Here is a 21,365-nt window from a genome sequence, read left to right as displayed (position 1 = left end):
AACCTGGAATATATGTAACAATGGGGTTAAACCTGGCGAAAAAACAACGCTGACTTGGCCTGACGAGCCGTGAGTTTCTTAGCATTGGCGAGATATACCAAGTTTTTATGATTAGTATACACGGTAATGGGATGCCTTACCCCCTCAAGATGTTGGCGCCACTCTTCTAGAGACCTCTTAATCGCCAATAAGTCACGATTACACATGTCGGAATTATGTTCCACTTAACTGAACTTCTGCGAGAAGAACGCACATGGACTATACCCAGATCTCCCGCTGACTTCATAAGACAATACAGCCCCCACCTTAGATGCATCGACCTCAATAAAGAATAGTCGCCGCACGTCAGGCTGTACTAGCACCTGTGAGAGGGAAATATATGTGTATGTAGGTAGAAGATATCGATATATATATAGCTATATGTCCTTCCTTTTTTATATGTGTGCTAATACTATGCAATACTGTAATGAAAAAAACTTAATATGGACCTTAATGATAATTGAGTAGATATAACACCAGAGTTTTGCAAGATCAGAGAAATGTAATCTGAAGCTGATAGAAGAACAGAATGCCTGACTACGTAACTCTTTGCAAAAAGACTGGAAACTGGAAATGCCTTACCTGGATAATGATTAACTTAACTGCCTATATGATTAACCCTGCCTCAGGAAGAACTGTGGACATTACATATATGGATATGCGGTGGATTTGAGCCAATAAGACAGTCACGCATTCCTAGTGACACAGCAAGGGTTATAAAACAGCATGTAACCTGTAATAAAGCGCGCAGTTACTCCCCGTGTGAGGAACTATACCAGACTTCTGTGTGTGGTGTTTTTTCTTTACCGCCGGCAACGGGGCATTGGGGTGGGCCTGATTGGTGCTGTACGCAGAAATTTCTCGGACAATTGGCGCCCAACGTGGGGCGGTAACCCGGAGCTGTACAACCTGGACCGTCTAGATCCACGCCACAGAAAAGCCGTCCTGCTGCAACCGAGCCTGATCAACTCACAGAACTCAAGGTAAGACCAGCATATTTTTTATGTTGCGTTTTACACTTAGAGTCTTGCAACGGGAGGGACTATCTGTGCTTTGTGACCGGACGAGTTGGGTTAAGAGTTTTACACAGTAACTCGTGGGCTTCGGGGTTGCCGCCACAGACCACTGACCGTGATAAGTGCACCAATCACCCACCCAGGGACTAGTCTATAGTCTAATTGTACTCTGAAGCCCGTAGCGTTTCAGCAGTAGCGGGGGTTGTTCGTTGTATCTGCAGAAATTTTTGTCTCACAGAAGCAGGGACCTTCGGTTATCTCGCCACAGAGAGCAGATCATTTGGACTAGAAGGAAGTACTCTGTGAGACGTGTAGTTTTAGTTTGTTAGTCTCTCAGAAGCAGGTACCCTTGGTTATCTTGCCACGGAGAGCAGATAATTTGGACTAGAGGGAAGTACTCGGTGAGACGTGTAGTTTTAGTGTTGTTTTAATATTTTTAAGTCTGTGTTTAAAAGGACGGAACCCCTTAAGGGCAGTCGCCGGGCAGATGAATTAGTGGCTGAGAGACAAGGGTCCCAGTTTGTAAAAACCCTTATGAAAATGTGTGACATGGACCCGCACGGTAGATTACAGTATGGTGACTGGGAGGAGGTCCTTAGGACCAAAAGGGGCTCCTTAAAAGACAAAGGTTTACTAGAAAGTGCTGAAGTGTGAGGAAAAACGGCAGCTGCAATTGCTAAGGAAGGTTGAGTAGAAGAAGAGCAGAGGGACAGACAGGGAAAGTTAAGTATGTACATGTATTATTTGCCTGAGAAAGTACCTGTAAGGGAACTGTCACCGCCCTATAATGGCGACGGCAACAAGGGTTGGGTGTGTCATCATTGTGGCCAACAGAACCCACCCTCTGTAGAGTACTGTGTTAGTTGTCACGGCCCCAGAACACCTCCTATCACGTCAACGTTACCTTTAGTAATACCGCCGCCTCCTCTTCCACCACTTCCGGCCCCTCCCTTGTCTCCTCCCTTGCTTTGCACTGTAAGTCACGCCCCTCTGACTCCTCCTGGAGGCCGCCCTCCCGTGTCTCCTCCTCTGGTTGGGATTTGGGGCCCCTGCCTCGTCCTCCCCGAACCCGGAACTACGTCCTAATTCCAGTTCCGGTAGCCATATTGGAACACCTGCCAACCAACTGCGGCCTACTGCCAACCACACACCCTTGTACCCTGTATTACTACCGGATGGCTCGTTTTATGCGCCCCCGGTGGCCATCCACAACTGCTGGATACTGTAGCACCCATTTTCCCGTCTATGGATCTCGCGCAGCTCCTGCATACCCCAGCGTTTGTGCAGAGGATGAATCAGAGGAGAACAGCTCTAGGCTATGACTCTCTCCCAGAACCCACTAGCCAAGCACAAGGAGATGTTCTCCTGGTGACACGTCCCAATGCCAGGTCTCCGGAACCACCTACCCTGTCTCCATGGCCCTCCAGCCCCACTAGCTCCCGCGACCAACCTCCCTTGCCCGATCCTTCTCCCGGTACTTCCACTGAGGCCTCCCCCGTAGTTGTTACGTCCACCCCTGGCCAATGGGACCGATCATGTCCGGCCCGGGTCCATTTCCTGTCGCCTACTTCCTCTCTGACCGTTGAAGAGGAGTGGACCGAACACCATTTGGTACCCCTGTGGAATGAGCGGTGCACCCTGGCCTTAGGCCTAGGTGACATCACCACCCACCATACTGATGCTATAGTCAACCCCGCTAACTCCAATCTCAGCCACAAGGGGGGACTGGCCAAGCGGATAGTGGGGAAAGAAGGCCCGACTATACAACACGACTGTGACAAGCTGCTAGCAGAAACTGTCCCTGTTAGACCGGGGAACTTGGCTCTGACTGGCCCTGGCGACCTCCCCTGTGGGATCATTATTCATGCAGTAGGACCCATTTATGACCCCGGCAACCCACAACATTCTGCGGCTGTCCTGCAAGACACCATAGATGGTATCCTGGCTACTTGCCAAATGGAAAAGATTACTTCAGTGTCTATCCCCCTAAACTCTACAGGTGTTTTCAGATTCCCAAAAGAAGACTGTATAGCCATCATGTTAGACACCATTAAGAGACTCAGACTTGTGTCTCTTCTAAAGGAGATCCGCATATGCACAAGTTCCCTTGAGGTCCTTCCACTCATGCAGGAAGCCGCTGGCCATAAGAGGGGCCCCCCCACGCTTGTAACGTCCTATGCCACCTGATCAAGAACTAGCCCCTACCCAACCAACCCTGCAGAGTCAGGACACACCCCTTATGCAGGTCTCTAGAGCACAAGGAACCAGGTATGAGGGTTTCCCTCCCAGCCAGGTTCCTGCCATAGTGAAGCAACTCCAGACTCGGAGAAATCACCCATGGCTTTCTACCGGGAAGTCTGCCACCTGCAGGGCATATACTCTGCAACTCACCGTGATCTGGCCCACGTTTGTGGCTTAGCTGCAGGTCCCACCTTCTGGCCCATTATCCAAGTTGCAATCATGGAGGACCCCGATGACACCTCCTACCAATGGCGTTAGTTTCTGTCATAAGCTGCTTACCTGGGCTAAAGACAGACTGGCAGACGCCACTGCATCTCTCATGGACTCCACTCAGGAGGACACAGAATCAGTAGAGAAGTTCTACGCCAGACTACACCTTTTGTTCTCTGACCATGGGTTTGATGTTTCCACACCAACGCACCATGTTCTTTTTATTAAAGCTTTTGTTGAAGGCCTGAAAACCAAAATTGGCCAGTCATTGGCTAAGGCCCGTCCTGAATACCCAGATATGCAACCAAAACAGCAATTACTCATTGCTAAATCATTTGAGAAGACGTTTCCAGCTAAGAAAACAGTGATTCAACTTGTCCAGCTGTCCCTCACGGATGAAGAGAAAGAAGAAGAAGAGTCTCCTTCCACTAAGTCTGCCACCTCCCTTATGACAATGACACCGGCCCCCCAGATGCCAACACAAGCCATGGTGCCTGCTCCTCCACCGATACCAGTCACCTCCCAGTACCCGCAGCAGTCATTCCCGCCTCAACTACAATATCTCCAACAACAACAGCTGTATCCCCAACTGGCTTCCTATCAGTATGCTCCCCATCAGGGCCAGCAGTTCCCCAGATTCCAAGGATCAAATCCCCAGTGTTTTGCCTGTGGGAGTTTTGGCCACATCAGAAGAAACTGCCGCTCTCACCCACCTATGAATAACAGCATGTCAGAACAGCGTGTGGTAGTTAATAGAGATGAGCGAGCACCAAAATGCTCGGGTGCTCGTTATTCGGGACGAACTTTTCGCGATGCTCGAGGGTTCGTTTCGAGTAACGAACCCCATTGAACTCAATGGGCGACCCGAGCATTTTTGTATTTCGCCGATGCTCGCTAAGGTTTCCTTGTGTGAAAATCTGGGCAATTCAAGAAAGTGATGGGAACGACACAGCAATGGACAGGGCAGGCGAGGGGCTACATGTTGGGCTGCATCTCAAGTTCACAGGTCCCACTATTAAGCCACAATAGCGGCAAGAGTAGCCCCCCCCCTCCCAAAAACTTTTACTTTTGAAAAGCCCTCATTAGCAATGCATACCTTAGCTAAGCACCACACTACCTCCAACAAAGCACAATCACTGCCTGCATGACACTCCACTGCCACTTCTCCTGGCTTATATGCTGCCCAACCGCCCCCCCCCCCACAGCGCACACCAAAGTGTCCCTGCGCAGCCTTCAGCTGCCCTCATGCCACGCCACACTCATGTCAATTTAGAAGTGCGTCTGCCATGAGGAGGAACCGCAGGCACACACTGCAGAGGGTTGGCACGGCTAGGCAGCGACCCTCTTTAAAAGGGGTGGGGCGATAGCCCACAATGCTGTACAGAAGCAATGAGAAATAGAATCCTGTGCCACCGCCATCAGGAGCTGCACACGTGGGCATAGCAATGGGGAACCTATGTGCCACACACTATTCATTCTGTCAAGGTGTCTGCATGCCCCAGTCAGACCGCGGTTTTTAATTCATAGACACAGGCAGGTACAACTCCCTATTGTGAAGTCCCTGTGGACCGACAGCATGGGTGGGTGCCAGGAAGCCACCGGCGGTACATAAAAATATCCCATTGCATTGCCCAACACAGCTGAGGTAGTAATGTCGTGCTTAATGCAGGTGGGCTTCGGCCCACACTGCATGCCCAGGTCAGACTGGGGTTCTTTACAAGTGGAAACAGATGCATTTATAATTCCCTGTGGACCCACAGCATGGGTGGGTGCCAGGAAGCCACCGGCGGTACATAGAAATATCCCATTGCATTGCCCAACACAGCTGAGGTAGTAATGTCGTGCTTAATGCAGGTGGGCTTCGGCCCACACTGCATGCCCCAGTCAGACTGGGGTTCTTTACAAGTGGAAACAGATGCATTTATAATTCCCTGTGGACCCACAGCATGGGTGGGTGCCAGGAAGCCACCGGTGGTACATAGAAATATCCCATTGCATTGCCCAACACAGCTGAGGTAGTAATGTCGTGCTTAATGCAGGTGGGCTTCGGCCCACACTGCATGCCCCAGTCAGACTGGGGTTCTTTACAAGTGGACAGATGTAGGTTAAACTCCGTGTGCACCTACAGCATGGGTGGCTCCCTGGATCCCACCGGCGGTACATAAAAATATCCCATTGCATTGCCCATCACAGCTGAGGTAGTAATGTCGTGTTTAATGCAGGTGGGCTTCGGCCCACACTGCATGCCCCAGTCAGACTGGGGTTCTTTACAAGTGGAAACAGATGCATTTATAATTCCCTGTGTGGACCCACAGCATGGGTGGGTGCCAGGAAGCCACCGGCGGTACATAGAAATATCCCATTGCATTGCCCAACACAGCTGAGGTAGTAATGTCGTGCTTAATACAGGTGGGCTTCGGCCCACACTGCATGCCCCAGTCAGACTGGGGTTCTTTACAAGTGGAAACAGATGCATTTGTAATTCCCTGTGGACCCACAGCATGGGTGGGTGCCAGGAAGCCACCGGTGGTACATAGAAATATCCCATTGCATTGCCCAACACAGCTGAGGTAGTAATGTCGTGCTTAATGCAGGTGGGCTTCGGCCCACACTGCATGCCCCAGTCAGACTGGGGTTCTTTTCAAGTGGACAGATGTAGGTTAAACTCCGTGTGCACCTACAGCATGGGTGGCTCCCTGGAACCCACCGGCGGTACATAAAAATATCCCATTGCATTGCCCAACACAGCGGATATAACATCAGCTGTAATGCAGGTGGGCTAAAAATTCATTTGATTACACTGTAGGCGAGGGCCCACAAAAATTGCTGTATCAACAGTACTAATGTACATCCAAAAAATTGGCCATGGCCAACCAAGAGGGCAGGTGAAACCCATTAATCGCTTTGGTTAATGTGGCTTAAGTGGTAACTAGGCCTGGAGGCAGCCCAGTTTAACGAAAAATTGGTTCACGTTAAAGTTTCAATGCTTTTAAGAGCATTGAAACATATAAAAATTGTTTAGAAAAATTATATGAGTGAGCCTTGTTCAAAAAATTGCCCATTCAGCGTGATTATGTGAGGTTTCAGGAGGAGGAGCAGGAGGAGGAGGAGGAATATTAGACACAGATTGATGAAGCAGAAATGTCCCCGTTTTGGATGGTGAGAGAGAACGTAGCTTCCATCCGCGGGTGCAGCCTACGTATTGCTTACGTATCGCTGCTGTCCGCTGGTGGAGAAGAGAAGTCTGGGGAAATCCAGGCTTTGTTCATCTTGATGAGTGTAAGCCTGTCGGCACTGTCGGTTGACAGGTGGGTACGCTTATCCGTGATGATTCCCCCAGCCGCACTAAACACCCTCTCTGACAAGACGCTAGCCGCAGGACAAGCAAGCACCTCCAGGGCATACAGCGCGAGTTCAGGCCACGTGTCCAGCTTCGACACCCAGTAGTTGTAGGGGGCAGAGGCGTCACGGAGGACGGTCGTGCGATCGGCTACGTACTCCCTCACCATCCTTTTACAGTGCTCCCGCCGACTCAGCCTTGACTGGGGAGCGGTGACACAGTCTTGCTGGGGAGCCATAATGCTGGCAAAGGCCTTGGAGAATGTTCCCCTGCCTGCTCTGTACATGCTGCCTGATCTCTGCGCCTCCCCTGCTACCTGGCCCTCGGAACTGCGCCTTCTGCCACTAGCGCTGTCGGATGGGAAGTTTACCATCAGTTTGTCCACCAGCGCCCTGTGGTATAGCATCACTCTCGAACCCCTTTCCTCTTCGGGAATCAGAGTGGAAAAGTTCTCCTTATACCGTGGGTCGAGCAATGTGTACACCCAGTAATCTGTAGTGGCCAGAATGCGTGTAACGCGAGGGTCACGAGAAAGGCATCCTAACATGAAGTCCGCCATGTGTGCCAGAGTACCTGTACGCAACACATGGCCGTCCTCACTAGGAAGATCACTTTCAGGATCCTCCTCCTCTTCCTCCTCCTCAGGCCATACACGCTGAAAGGATGACAGCCCAGCAGCATCTGTACCCTCAGCAGTGGGCCAAGCTGTCTCTTCCCCCTCCTCCTCATCCTCCTCATGCTCCTCCCCCTCCTCCTCAACGCGCTGAGATATAGACAGGCGGGTGCTCTGACTATCCAGCGACATACTGTCTTCCCCCGGCTCTGTTTCCGAACGCAAAGCGTCTGCCTTTATGCTTTGCAGGGAACTTTTCAAGATGCATAGCAGAGGAATGGTGACGCTAATGATTGCAGCATCGCAGCTCACCACCTGGGTAGACTCCTCAAATGTTCCAAAGACCTGACAGATGGCTGCCAACCAGGGCCACTCTTCTGTAAATAATTGAGGAGGCTGACTCCCACTGCGCCGCGCAAGTTGGAGTTGGTATTCCACTATAGCTCTACGCTGCTCATAGAGTCTGGCCAACATGTGGAGCGTAGAGTTCCACTGTGTGGGCACGTCGCACAGCAGTCAGTGCACTGGCAGATTAAACCTATGTTGCAGTGTCCGCAGGGTGGCAGCGTGCGTGTGGGATTTGCGGAAATGTGCGCAGAGCTGGCGCACCTTTCCGAGCAGGTATGACAAGTGGGGGTAGCTTTTCAGAAAGCGCTGAACCACCAAATTAAAGACATGGGCCAGGCATGGCACGTGCGTGAGGCTGCCGAGCTGCAGAGCTGCCACCAGCTTACGGCCGTTGTCACACACGACCATGCCCGGTTGGAGGCTCAGCGGCGCAAGCCAGCAGTCGGTCTGCTCTGTCAGACCCTGCAGCAGTTCGTGGGCCGTGTGCCTCTTCTCTTCTAAGCTGAGTAGTTTCAGCACGGCCTGCTGACGCTTGCCCACCGCTGTGCTGCCACGCCGCGTGACACCGACTGCTGGCGACGTACTGCTGACACATCTTGATTGCGAGACAGAGGTTGCGTTGGAGGAGGAGGAAGGTGCTTTAGTGGAGGAAGCATACACCGCCGCAGATACGACCACCGAGCTGTGGCCCGCAATTCTGGGGGTGGGTAGGACGTGAGCGGTCCCAGGCTCTGACTCTGTCCCAGCCTCCACTAAATTCACCCAATGTGCCGTCAGGGAGATATAGTGGCCCTGCCCGCCTGTGCTTGTCCACGTGTCCGTTGTTAAGTGGACCTTGGCAGTAACCGCGTTGGTGAGGGCGCGTACAATGTTGCGGGAGACGTGGTCGTGCAGGGCTGGGAGGGCACATCGGGAAAAGTAGTGGCGACTGGGAACCGAGTAGCGCGGGGCAGCCACCGCCATCATGCTTTTGAAAGCCTCCGTTTCCACAAGCCTATACGGCAGCATCTGTAGGCTGATCAATTTTGCAATGTGCACGTTTAACGCTTGAGCGTGCGGGTGTGTGGCGTCGTACTTGCGCTTGCGCTCAAACTGTGGCACTAGCGACGTCTGGACGCTGCGCTGAGAGCCATTGCTGGATGGGGCCGAGGACAGCGGAGGTGATGGTGTGGGTGCAGGCCAGGAGACGGTAGTGCCTGTGTCCTCAGAGGGGGGTTGGATCTCAGTGGCAGGTTGGGGCACAGGGGGAGAGGCAGTGGTGCAAACCGGAGGCGGTGAACGGGCATCGTCCCACCTTGTGGGGTGCTTGGCCATCATATGCCTGCGCATGCTGTTGGTGGTGCCTCCCCAGCTGATCTTGGCGCGACAAAGGTTGCACACCACTGTTCGTCGGTCGTCAGGCGTCTCTGTGAAAAACTGCCACACCGTAGAGCACCTTGACCTGTGCAGGGTGGCATGGCGCGAGGGGGCGCTTTGGGAAACAGTTGGTGGATTATTCGGTCTGGCCCTGCCTCTACCCCTGGCCACCGCACTGGCTCGGCCTGTGCCCACACCCTCACTTGGCCCTCCGCGTCCTCGGCCGCGTCCACATCCTCTAGGCCTACCCCTACCCCTCAGCATGCTGTATTACCAGTGATTTGATTTCCCAGGCAGGAAAGAAATTGGCGCAAGGCTGCACTCAACCGTAGCTGGTTGCGTCTGATTTTTGTACGTTGTCCACGCAGCACACACGTACACGGAGACCTTAGGACTGACACAGGCAGGCCAAATATAATTAATTGAATTCGCTTTTTTGCAAAGGGAGGGCCCCACTGCGGATATTCAATGAACAATACGTTTAATAACTGTGGTGTGGCCCTGAAAAAGTGTCACACAACTTTAGTGTAGCAGAGTTATTAACTCTGGCAGAGCAGGTATTTGCCAGTCAGAAAAGACAATGGCGCAAGCCTGCAGTAAACCGTAGCTGGTTGCGTCTGATTTTTGTACGTTGTCCACGCAGCACACACGTACACGGAGACCTTAGGACTGACACAGGCAGGCCAAATACAATTTCTTTTCCTTTTTTGCAAAGGGAAGGACCCACTGCGTATATTCAATGAACAATAACTTTTAGAACTGTAGTGTGGCCCTGAAAAAGTGACACACAACTTTAGTGTAGCAGAGTTATTAACTCTAGCAGAGCAGGTATTTGCCAGTCAGGAAAGACAATGGCGCAAGCCTGCAGTAAACCGTAGCTGGTTGCGTCTGATTTTTGTACGTTCTCCACGCAGCACACACGTACACGGAGACCTTAGGACTGACACAGGCAGGCCAAATATAATTTATTTTCCTTTTTTGCAAAGGGAAGGACCCACTGCGTATATTCAATGAACAATAACTGTGTTGTGGCCCTGCCTACACAATTCTGTCCCTGTAGTATCAATGGAGGGTGCAATGCTCTGCACAGACGATTTTTAGAAAAAAAAAAAAATGCAACACTGCTAACAGCAGCCAGCACAGTACTGCACACGGTTAAATTTGGCCCTAGAAAGGACCGTTGAGGTTCTTGAAGGCTACACTCACTCCTAACACTCTCCCTGCCTATACACCACTTCTGTCCCTAATGCCGGGTGCAATGCTCTGCACTGCCGATTTTGAGAAAAAAAAAAAAACACTGCTAGCAGCAGCCTGCACACAGGTAGATGTGGCCCTGAGAAGGACCGTTGGGGTTGTTGAAGCCTACACTGACTCCTAACGCTCTCCCTACAGCAGCACCAGCACGATAGTACTTTCCCTCAGCTAACTCACAAGGCATGTGTGGCGAGCCGCGGGAGCGGCCGACTTTTATACTCGGGTGACATCAGATCTCCCCAGCCACTCACAGCAGGGGGGTGGTATAGGGCTTGAACGTCACAGGGGGAAGTTGTAAGGCCTTCCCTGTCTTTCAATTGGCCAGAAAAGCGCGCTAACGTCTCAGAGAGGAAACTGAAAGTAACCAGAACACCGCGTGGTGCTCGTTACGAGTAACGAGCATCCCGAACACCCTAATATTCGCACGAATATCAAGCTCGGACGAGTACGTTCGCTCATCTCTAGTAGTTAACTCCGCCCAACAATTTGGGGTTCCTCAGGCTCGTAGCAGCTCTCAAAATCAGAGTCAAGGTTTCCAGCAGCCACCTTGACAACTAGAAGCCCCAGTGTCTGACCCCCTTTTTGCCCTGCCTACCCTTAAACCCTCTGGCCCCCTCTGTACTGCATCCTTAGAGATAGAGGGCACACCCTTTCCTTTCCTTGTGGACACGGAGGCTGCAAGATCCGTCCTGAGGGAGGAGGACGTTGAAAAAGCCAACCTGCTCATTTCTCCTGACACCGTCTCCTGTGTTGGTGTTGACGGTGAACCTAGATCGGCCCCTTTTACTGCCCCCTCCAGGTAGGGCCCCACACCCAGACCATTTTGTCACAGTTTCTTGCCTCCCCCACATGCCCCCTCAACCTCTTGGGGGCTGATTTGTTACAGAAACTTCATGCTACCATCTCCTACTCAGATTCTGGTATCTCTGTGGGGTCAAACATCTTACCCCCGAACGTCAGACCGCTATCTCCTCTATGTCCCTATGACTGTCAAACAGCTCCCAGCTTTCCTGTGACTGATCACTTACTGCCGCCAATGGATCACAGAGGCCTCTGGCATCATGGCCCCGCTTTATGCCTGTTTGACCACCCTGGATTTTGCCTCCAACTCCACACTGATGATTACTGTTACCAAGGGAGGAACCCTCTTGAAGCAAGCTATCCTCTCTGCTCCTGCTCTTGGATTGCCTGACTAGAGCAAGCCGTTCTCTCTATTCCTCTCTGAAAGTATTGGCCATGCATCTGGAGTGCTAGCCCAAAGGACAGTTGAACGTTTCAAGCCCCTTGGGTATTACTCTGCCCAACTGGATTCTGTTGCTCAAGCAACCCCTGTCTGTATGAGAGCAGTCATTGCAGTCCAACTGATGCTCCGTAAGACCTCGGATATTGTACTCGGACATCCAGTGACTGTGCTTTCCCCCCATGACATCAATGCCATCTTAAAGGTGTCACAAAAGTCCCTCATTTCACAGGCACACCCGCCTGCAATGTGAACTCTTGCTCCCTTCCAATGTCACCCTTGCTACCTGCACCACTCTCAACCCAGCGACTCTCCTTTCTCTCACAAGGGGGATGATGAAGTAAAGAACCAAGGTCCCCCTGAACTCCCTGGTCAGCCACCAGATCACGATTGTCTGCAGATGCTCCCTACCTCAAAATTTTTCAACAACCCCCATTTCCAACCCGGATCTTGTCATGCATAAGGATGGCTCCAGGTTTGCTGATGATATGGGATGTTTCCACATCAGATGGGCTGTCACCTCACAGACCGCGGTCCTAGCATCTGGAGCACTACCACCGTCAATGTCAGCACAAGAAGCCAAGCTGCAAGCCTTAATGGTAGCCTGCCGACTGGCAGAAGGGATAACAGCAAATATCTACACAGATTCGCGGTACGCCTTTAGAGTAGCTACTGACTTTGGACACATTTGGAAAGTAAGGTGTTTTAAGATGGCCAACGGGAACCCTGTGAAGAATGCCAAAGCTATTGAAGAGCTACTACAAGCCCTCACAGTCCCACAGCTGGTGGCTGTCCTAAAGGTCAAGGACCATGGGAAGCTGGACTCAGAACAAGCACAAGGAAACCACCTAGCTGATCAGTCTGCAAAGGCCGTCGCAGTGCAAGAGGAAAGAGAGCAGCTGATGATGGTTCACACCAGAGCTGCCACCAAGATCAACCAGAAAACAGAAGAAGAGGGGAAAACACCTACCCCAATGCTTGTATTGAAGCATTTTCAACACATGGCTTCACCAGAAGAAAGAACCTCCTGGGAAAAAAATGGAGCAGAAGAAGACTCAAAAACCAAGCTGATCAAAGTACAAGGACTCCTTTGTTTGCCCAGAGCACTATACCTTGCTGTGGTACAGTGGGCCCATGGACTGATACACTGAGGGAAACAGCAGATGCATGCTGCCATCAAACAAATCTATAATGATCCAGGGAACACCACTTTGATAACCAACTTTACCAGGACCTGTGAAGCATGCGGGAGGTGCAACCCAGGAAAGACTGCCAAGGTTCCTCCTCAGCACCTCGCAAAGCCTGTATAGCCATTCCAGAGAATCCAGATAGACCACATCCAGCTTCCGAAGGTGGGAAGGTACCGCTACGCTTTGGTGGTGGTGGATATGTTCTCGATGTGGCCAGAGGCTTACCCAGTGGCTAATATCACAGCTACCACCATGGTTAAAAAACCCCTTACTGAACTTGTTTGTAGGTTTGGAGTCCCGGAAGTCATTGAAAGTGATCAGGGCCCTGATTTCAAAGCTAATGTGACTTGTTCTCTCTGGAAAATGGTAGGAGCAGACTTGGGACTGCATACCATACCATCCTGAGAGCAGTGGTAAGGTTGAGAGACTCAACGGCACCCTGAAGAACAAGATCCTGAAGTCCTCACAAGAGCTGAAATTACCCTGGACAGAGATCCTTCCAATCGCCCTCTACTCTGTTAGGACCACCCCAGGTGGTCTGGCCAAACTGTCCCTTATGAGATTCTGTTTTGGGGCCCCCTGAGGGTGGGAGGGTACATACCACAGCAGCTGAGCTTGGAGAATGATTCTCTTGTTAATTTTGTCATAGGCTTCACCAAGGAATTGTCAGTAACACATTCTGCAGTCTCTGCTTCTCTCCCAGGTCCCACAGATGAAGGTCATGATCTGAAACCAGGTGACTGGGTTTATGTGAAAATGTTCAGAAGAGAAGGACTAGAGCCCTGATTTGAAGGTCCCTACCAGGTGTTGTGACCACCCCAACTGCAGTCAAGCTTGAAAGAAAGCCCACCTGGATCCACGCCTCACACAGTAAACAGGCCTCCAGAGCCAACACCAAAGACCAATGATCCTGCATATCCTTTTGTTTTTAGGGGGGTTGGTGAAGAAGGGAGAACCCTCCTCACGAAACACTATAAGGGGCGCAAGTAGCTGTAACACAGGGTCAAGGAGTGACTACACTCTGGTACAACTCATCTGACGCCCATGTAGTAACATATGCTTTTGATTATTGTCAGATAGTTACCTGTCCTAAGGGTGCATGGCAGTGTAAACTGTACAGGGACACACCAGACTCTAGAAGTACATATATATATGTGACTGACGATACGTGGGGGTCCGACTGCGGGTCATGGGGAGCTGTAGGGTGGAACATGGGTAATGACTGAAGGTACAAACCACAAAGTGTCTTAAATAGAAAAGATACAAATGGGAAGTCCCTCATTAGTCGTTTGACTCTCGCAAAGACAGGTGTGTGTACGAACGAGAGACCAACCATGCCATTCACTCTGACTATCGAAAACCCTGGACCCCAAGGCCAGGGGACATACGTCATGGGAACATGGGCAGCAGGTCTTGGCACTGGCAACCTCAGTAAGTTCCGATTGGCAGACATGTATAACAACACCGAGGGGAAGGTGATGCGGGCATCGCCTCCAGCCAATCCTCTTGCACCTAAACTGAAGACAATAGACGGGGTCTTGGCTATAGCTAATCCCACTACTGAAGATACCATGGCCATAGAAATGGGTTTTTCTGACCATAATCTGTGGCTGGAATGTATGAAATACAATGCAGACACCCATAATCAGACTAACTGTTATGTCTGCGGTAGTGCTAAGTCCCATCTGGGCATGCTTCCCCTTAAGTTACCTGAAAATCATGAGACTTGTTTTATTAGTCTATATACCAACATCGCCACCAATAAGACGGAGTGTGAGAGGTGGAAGAAGGAATATCCCATCGTTATTAAGGTGCCCCGATCCAGGGAAGGTATTATAATATACCCTGGAAATTACACTTGTTTTGTAAATTATGGTATTGGCAGATTATTGGGAAATTTTACTGATGGGTATTGCGCAACCAGGAAGGATGGTGCCCAGGCACGAAGACAGGTTCAGTCTTTGGGAGATGTTTTCTGGATATGTGAAGAAGATATGTACCAGGCTTGATGGAGACTGAACTGGGGAGTGTGCCTTAGCCAAAGCCTTAATGCCCTTGCACATATTACGGGCAGATTACACTGAGGGTGAGAATCCAACACCACACCGTACTAAGAGAGAAATTGACGCTCCAGGTGGCAGTTTTGATCCTCATGTATACATAGATGCAATAGGAGTGCCAAACGGGGTGCCAGATGAATTCAAAGCCAGAGATCAGGTTAAGGCTGGTTTTGAATCCCTATTTGCTATTGTCACTGTTAACAAGAATGTAGACTTGATAAATTATATCTATTATCAGTAGAGGTTTGTAAATTACACCAGAGATGCTTTACAAGGGTTAGCTGACCAGTTAGGGCCCACTGCATCTATGATGTTCCAGAATAGAATGGCCCTGGATATGATTTTAGCAGAAAGAGGTGGAATATGTAAGATGATTGGTGAAACTTGCTGCACCTACATTCCTGACAACACCGGACCGACAGGTAAAGTGACTATCACCATTATAAAATTGACCAGCCTGTCTGCAGAACTTAAGAGAAATTCAGGGATCACAGACCCCTGGGACCAATACTTTTCATGGCTGAATGGATAGCAGAAAGTCCTGATCCAAGTGGGTATAATCTTGGGAATTGTTCCGTTAGTTCTGCTGATTTTCTGTGCTTGTATTATCCCTTTGACCAAAAAGAGTATAAGTAAGGAACTGGACAATGTGACACCAACGTTCCCATTGTTTAAACGAGATAAAGAGCCAGTCCCAATAATGCCAACAATAGTACGTTACCAAAGAAATGGAGAGATGGACTAGAACTGTACCTGCCCCGGTCTCCTAGATGGATTGTCAGTGTATTTTCCACCTGCCCACGGACAGTATAGAAGGCCATAGGTTCCGGCGAGGGGGAACTCTGTGGTGTGTCAACTTGTACAGATGAAGGGTATGGATGCCCGGAAGACAAGCCCAGGGAATCCATGGCCTTCTTCTGGGTGAGGTAGGGAACTCCCCTCCTAGGTGTAGGGCCTTGCGGGCAGTTTAGGAGCCCTGACGGAAAGGAGGAGCGACCGAGGGAGAGTGCGAGGCTTGGTGCTTGATCTCCATAATAAGTTTTTAAGGGGGGTTGAGAGGGAAATATGTGTGTATGTAGGTAGAAGATATAGATATATATTTTTATACGTGTGCTAATACTATGCAATACTGTAATGAAAAAAACTTAATATGGACCTTAATGATAATTGAGTAGATATTACACCAGAGTTTGCAAGAACAGAGAGATGTAAGCTGAAGCTAATAGAAGAACAGAATGCCTGAATACGTAACTCCTTGCAAAAAGACTGAAAACTGGAAATGCTTCACCTGTATAATGATTAATTTAACTGCCTATATAATTAACCCTGCCTCAGGCGGAACTGCGGACATTACATATATGGATATGCGGTGGATTTGAGCCAATAAGAAAATAAGATAGTCACGCATTCCTAGTGACACAGAAAGGGTTATAAAACAGCATGTAACCTGCAATAAAGTGTGCAGTTACTCCCCATGTGTGGAACTATACCAGACCTCTGTGTGTAGTGTTTTTTCTTTACCGCCGGCAACGGGGCATTGGTGTGGGCCTGATTGGTGCTGTATGAAGAAATTTCCCAGACACCGGGGCAGCAGTAAATGCCCTTTTGAAAGAACTAAAAGCCTCTAGGGCCTCAGGCGACCATCTTACCAAGTCGGCACCCTTCTTGGTAAGATCTGTCAGGGGTTGAGCAATAACAGAATAATTCTTAATGAATCTACGGTAAAAATTTGCAAAACCTCAAGTCCGCCAGAGAGCTTTCAGGTTATCTGGTCTGACCCATTGGGAGATTGCTGCCACTTTATCAGTCTCCATTTGAATCTCCGTGGGTGAAATCACATAACCAAGGAAAGACACTTTTTTAGTACCAAATAAACAGTTGGTACTCGTGCAAACGGGTTAGAACCAACCTCAGGTGCCGCACATGTGAGTCCCAGTCTGGGTAGTACAACAGAATGTCATTGAGATATATGACCAAAAATACATCCAGGAAGTCGTGGAAGACCGCGTTCATAAATCCCTGCAACACAGCAGGGGCATCACAAAGTCCGAAGGGCATAACTAGACATTCAAAATGTCCGAACGAGGTGTTGAATGCGGTATTCCACTCATCTCCCTTTCAGATACGAATTAAATTGTAAGACCCCCTTAAGTCCAATTTGGAAAACCAGTGGGCCCCTACCACCTGATTCAATAAATCAGGAATCAGGGGCAAGGAGCACTGGTTCTTCACTGTAATTTTATTCACAAATCCACACAAGGCCTCAAGGTCCCATCCTTCTTCTCTACAAAGAAGAGACCTGCCCCGGCAGGGGAACTGGACGGCCTCATATGTCGTTTGGCCAGAGACTCTGAGATATAGGACTTAAGGGCTTCATGCTCACACCCAGACAAATTGAAAATGGCTCCCTTAGGGATGGGACTGTCGGGGATCAAATCAATACCACAGTCCCACTCCCTATGGGGAGGCAAAGTCTCAGACAGTTTCTTGGAAAATACATCATGAAAATCGGACAAATACTCAGGAATAAGTATGGTATCTGCTGAACACATGGATATAGTAGCTAAGTGACTATGACAGGAGAACCCCCAATGTGTCAATTCCCGAGTGGACCAATCAAATCGGGGATTGTGCAATGCCAACCAGGGCACACAAAGCACTACATCAACAGAAATCCTTTTCATTACCAAGAATGACAAATTCTCAGAATGGAGAACACCCACAGTGAACTGTAACATTGGAGTACTCCATTGTACAACCCCTGCAGACAGAGGGGTAGAATCAATACTAGTGAAGCACATGGAAATTTTTAACACCGAGAATTCTGTCATCAGAGGTCTGACAAAACTTAAACTAATCAAATAGGCGGCAGCACCCGAATCAATAAAAGCTTGACCGGACCGAGTGAAATTCTGGAAGCCAATCTGACAAGGCATCAACAACTTAGGGAGTACCTGTGATCCTATGTGATCCTCCCAAAGATCGCCTAGGATCTGTAGTTTTCCGCTGGTGCAGACTGATGTTGGAGACGCTTCTGAGGAAACGTGACTACACGATGTCTGGCTTTCCCACAAAATAGGCAGAGGCGATGAGTCATCCGGAACCATTGCCGTTCCTCGGGACTTAGCTGATCCACTTCCATAGGCTCGGCACCAGAAGTTGGCATGGGAGAAGAGGGAGCGGGTCTGCCGGATTCCCTAGCCTTACGGGCCCAACATTCCTTTTTTCTAGATCTCAGCCTCCTGTCATCTTTGACCGTCAATTCTATTGCATCGAGTGTCAACAACAAGAACACATCTTTAAGAGCGCTATCGTTCCAAGAGGTTTCACCTGCATACAGTCTAAATTTAGAGCAATAGTCCTCTTCCCACTGCTGCCCCTGACGTAGACATGAGATGAGGTACCGCCAACTCCACACGGTCCAGCTCATCAAAAATACCTCCAAGTTCCGGAAAAAAACAAATCAACTGACTGCAGGCAAGCTGAACTCTCAAGCAAGAAGTAGGCCCATGTCTGGGGAGAACCCCGAAGTAAGGACATAATCAATCCAACTTTCTGGGATTCAGAGCCAGACAAGCTACATGCCTGCTGAAAAACAAAAAGCTTGCTCCTCTCCCCTGAAAATACCTCAGGAAGAGGACACTTGGACTCGGGAATAGAAGGGGCGGTAGAAACATGCACTAACTCCCGCTGCTTCAGCGACACCATACGACTGGACTGGTCTTGGATCACGACCACTAAATCCTGCAACTGACTTGCCAGGGTACTCATGGCCTCCATTGGAGAACAATTTTAATGGCCAGTTATTATGTTACGGTATACTACCCTTGATACGCCAGCCCGGGTGCCCTAGATCTCACCCACAACCCCTGTCCCTGCCTGCTTGCCTCCACTCCTGGCTAACCCCAGGCGGGCAACTGGGCGGCAGTCCCTACTCTCACTAGGGACCGGAAAGGGACACTGGTGTACCTGGATGGAAAGGGTAGAATACCGGCAGAAAAGGCAGATGTAATTAACCAACAGGAACAATACTAAGCAGAACTGAGGAAGATGGAAAAACCAGGCGGACAATAGCAAAGTATAGCAGACACGATGACAGAGGCAGGAGACCAACAGAGGCAGACTAGCTAGCACACTGAGGGAAACCAATAACTGGCAGTGATTGCAAGACTCTGCTGGACCTTTAAATAAAAGTCTCCACCCAGGGGCAGAGAGAGGGAGACAGCCAAAACAATAAAAGGGAGCTTCTGCATGGCAGCTGCACTCACAGGTGTGCACACTCACAGCGCCGCGCAACAACAGCACCACGCCGCACACGCCAGCCAGGCACCCGCGGCCCTGGCAACCGGCCAACAAGCCGGGGGGGTGAGCCCTGACCGCGGGACCCCGCACACCGCCGCCCCAGTAGGACCAGCAACCGCCGCATGGTAACAGGGGCACTTTATTGGAATGCAAGAAGCTAAATGGTTGTATTGACAAATTGCCCACTAACTGGACCCTTCTAACCAGACTGTTAGGAGGTGTTGGGTCCAGTGGATGTGTGAGGGCACACAAGGCGCCTCGGCTCAGGACACCCCCTACAGACAACCTGTAAAGTGCATCATCCAACAAGCACCAGCAGCTCCAACTGTTTTGTTATCCGCAATCCATAGACAGGCGGCATCATCGTTATAGGCCCCTGTGTCTGTCGAAAACACTTCTAGGCGCTTGGCTGAAGGACATTTGGTCTCATGGCATCCATAACATGTACTGCCTTTGACACCCATCCACCTTCACCTCTATTTGCAGTGGTAACGTGAATGATGAAACTGGGCTTCTAGTGAGTAGTCTTTACTAAAAAATCTAGGTTTACTTTGGACACTGACGACAGCCCCAATCCTGCCTTTGTTGTGGAGCGGCACACTGCCCCCGCTGTTGGTGCCATTGCATACAACAGTCAGTCCAAGGGACAATGACAGCTCAGCGATATGTTCAGGACATCCTGCAGTCACGTGTTCCTCTCATGCCAGGGCTTCCAGCAGGATAATGCTCAGCCATACACAAAGAGGGTGAACAGTAATGCCTCCACAACATTGTCACACTTCTGCGTCACCAGATTTATCACCAATAGAACATGTATGGAACCATCTGGGATGCCAACTTCGTGGCACAAACACATGGCACAAATATGCTGTGTGAACAAGCCCTTAGAGAAAAGAAAATAAACCCAGAAAAGCACCACTCAACATCAATAGTAGAAGAGCTGTCACATCAAACATCAACTATATGACAAGATCAAAGCACACAGATAAAATGCAGAAGGCATCCGACAATATGCAAATACAAACATTTAACTCAGACAAATAAAGCACGAATGGCAGCTTTGCCCCAAGGTTTAGATACAAAATAGTAAAACAATTGACTCCCCTAATGATAAATACCATCACGAAGTCTAAAACACATCCTTATTGTGGTGCAAAGCCTGTAAGACAGTTTTTTGATGCAATTTGCACCAGAACTTGCACATTTTCAATAATAAATCTCCTCCATTGAATCAATATTGTGTTCATTCACAAGCGCATATTCTGCATGTGCAATTGCGGCACGCAAAAATAAAAACCCTCATCATGCTGTATTTTCCTACGCATATGCATAGGAAAAGAAGACACCTTGAACTCATTAGTGCTTGTTTTTTTGTGCGAGCAATAGCGTACAACCTGCGCTCGCAAAAAGTACAGTAAAATATGCTGAAATGCACTCAAAAACACAATGAATATTCCACAAAAACGCTTCACAAATACGTAAATGCTCATGTGGCACAGGCCTTAGGGCTCCTTCACATGAGCGTATTTTTGTATGCAATACGCAGAGAATAAAAGTGATTGCTTTCAATGGGTTTATTCACATTTCTGTATTTTGCGCACATATATCAGTCATGCAAAAACAAAAAAACAAAATACACACCATGCTCTATTTTTCTGCACTTTTGTGCACCAAGTTCTCCATAGAAGCAGAGGCGTAACTTGAAGCTCCTGGGCCCCAATGCAAAACCTGTAACAGGGCCCCCAACTATAATGCTTTATTCATAGTACTGGGCTCCTTATATGGAGAAGAGAGGCCTTATGGGCCCCCTAAGACTCCTGGGCCCGGGTGCAACCGCATCCCCTGCATCCTCTATAGTTACGCCCCTGCATAGAAGTCAATAGGGGGGTGCGCAATATGCATGGAGATGCGTAATACGCTGTGTAATTCTGATGGAGAAAGAACACCTAGAACTCAGACTAAATTAGCCATGTCAATAGATGGGTCTTGTTTGCCACATGCCCTGAGGGCGAAACAAGTACAGTAAAATGTGCTGAAAAATGTGCAAAAAAGTCTCATTCAGTGTGAAAAAAGTTGCGCTGAAGCGCGTATGCAAATGCCCATATGCTCGTTTAAAGGAGCTCTTATTGCCAAAGTTCCCCATAGGTTACAGTTAG

This window comes from Eleutherodactylus coqui, chromosome 1, assembly GCF_035609145.1.
Source record: "Eleutherodactylus coqui strain aEleCoq1 chromosome 1, aEleCoq1.hap1, whole genome shotgun sequence".
NCBI classification, from domain to species: domain Eukaryota; kingdom Metazoa; phylum Chordata; class Amphibia; order Anura; family Eleutherodactylidae; genus Eleutherodactylus; species Eleutherodactylus coqui.
The sequence above is the reverse complement of the archived record's forward strand: the minus strand, read 5'-3'. Positions refer to the sequence as shown.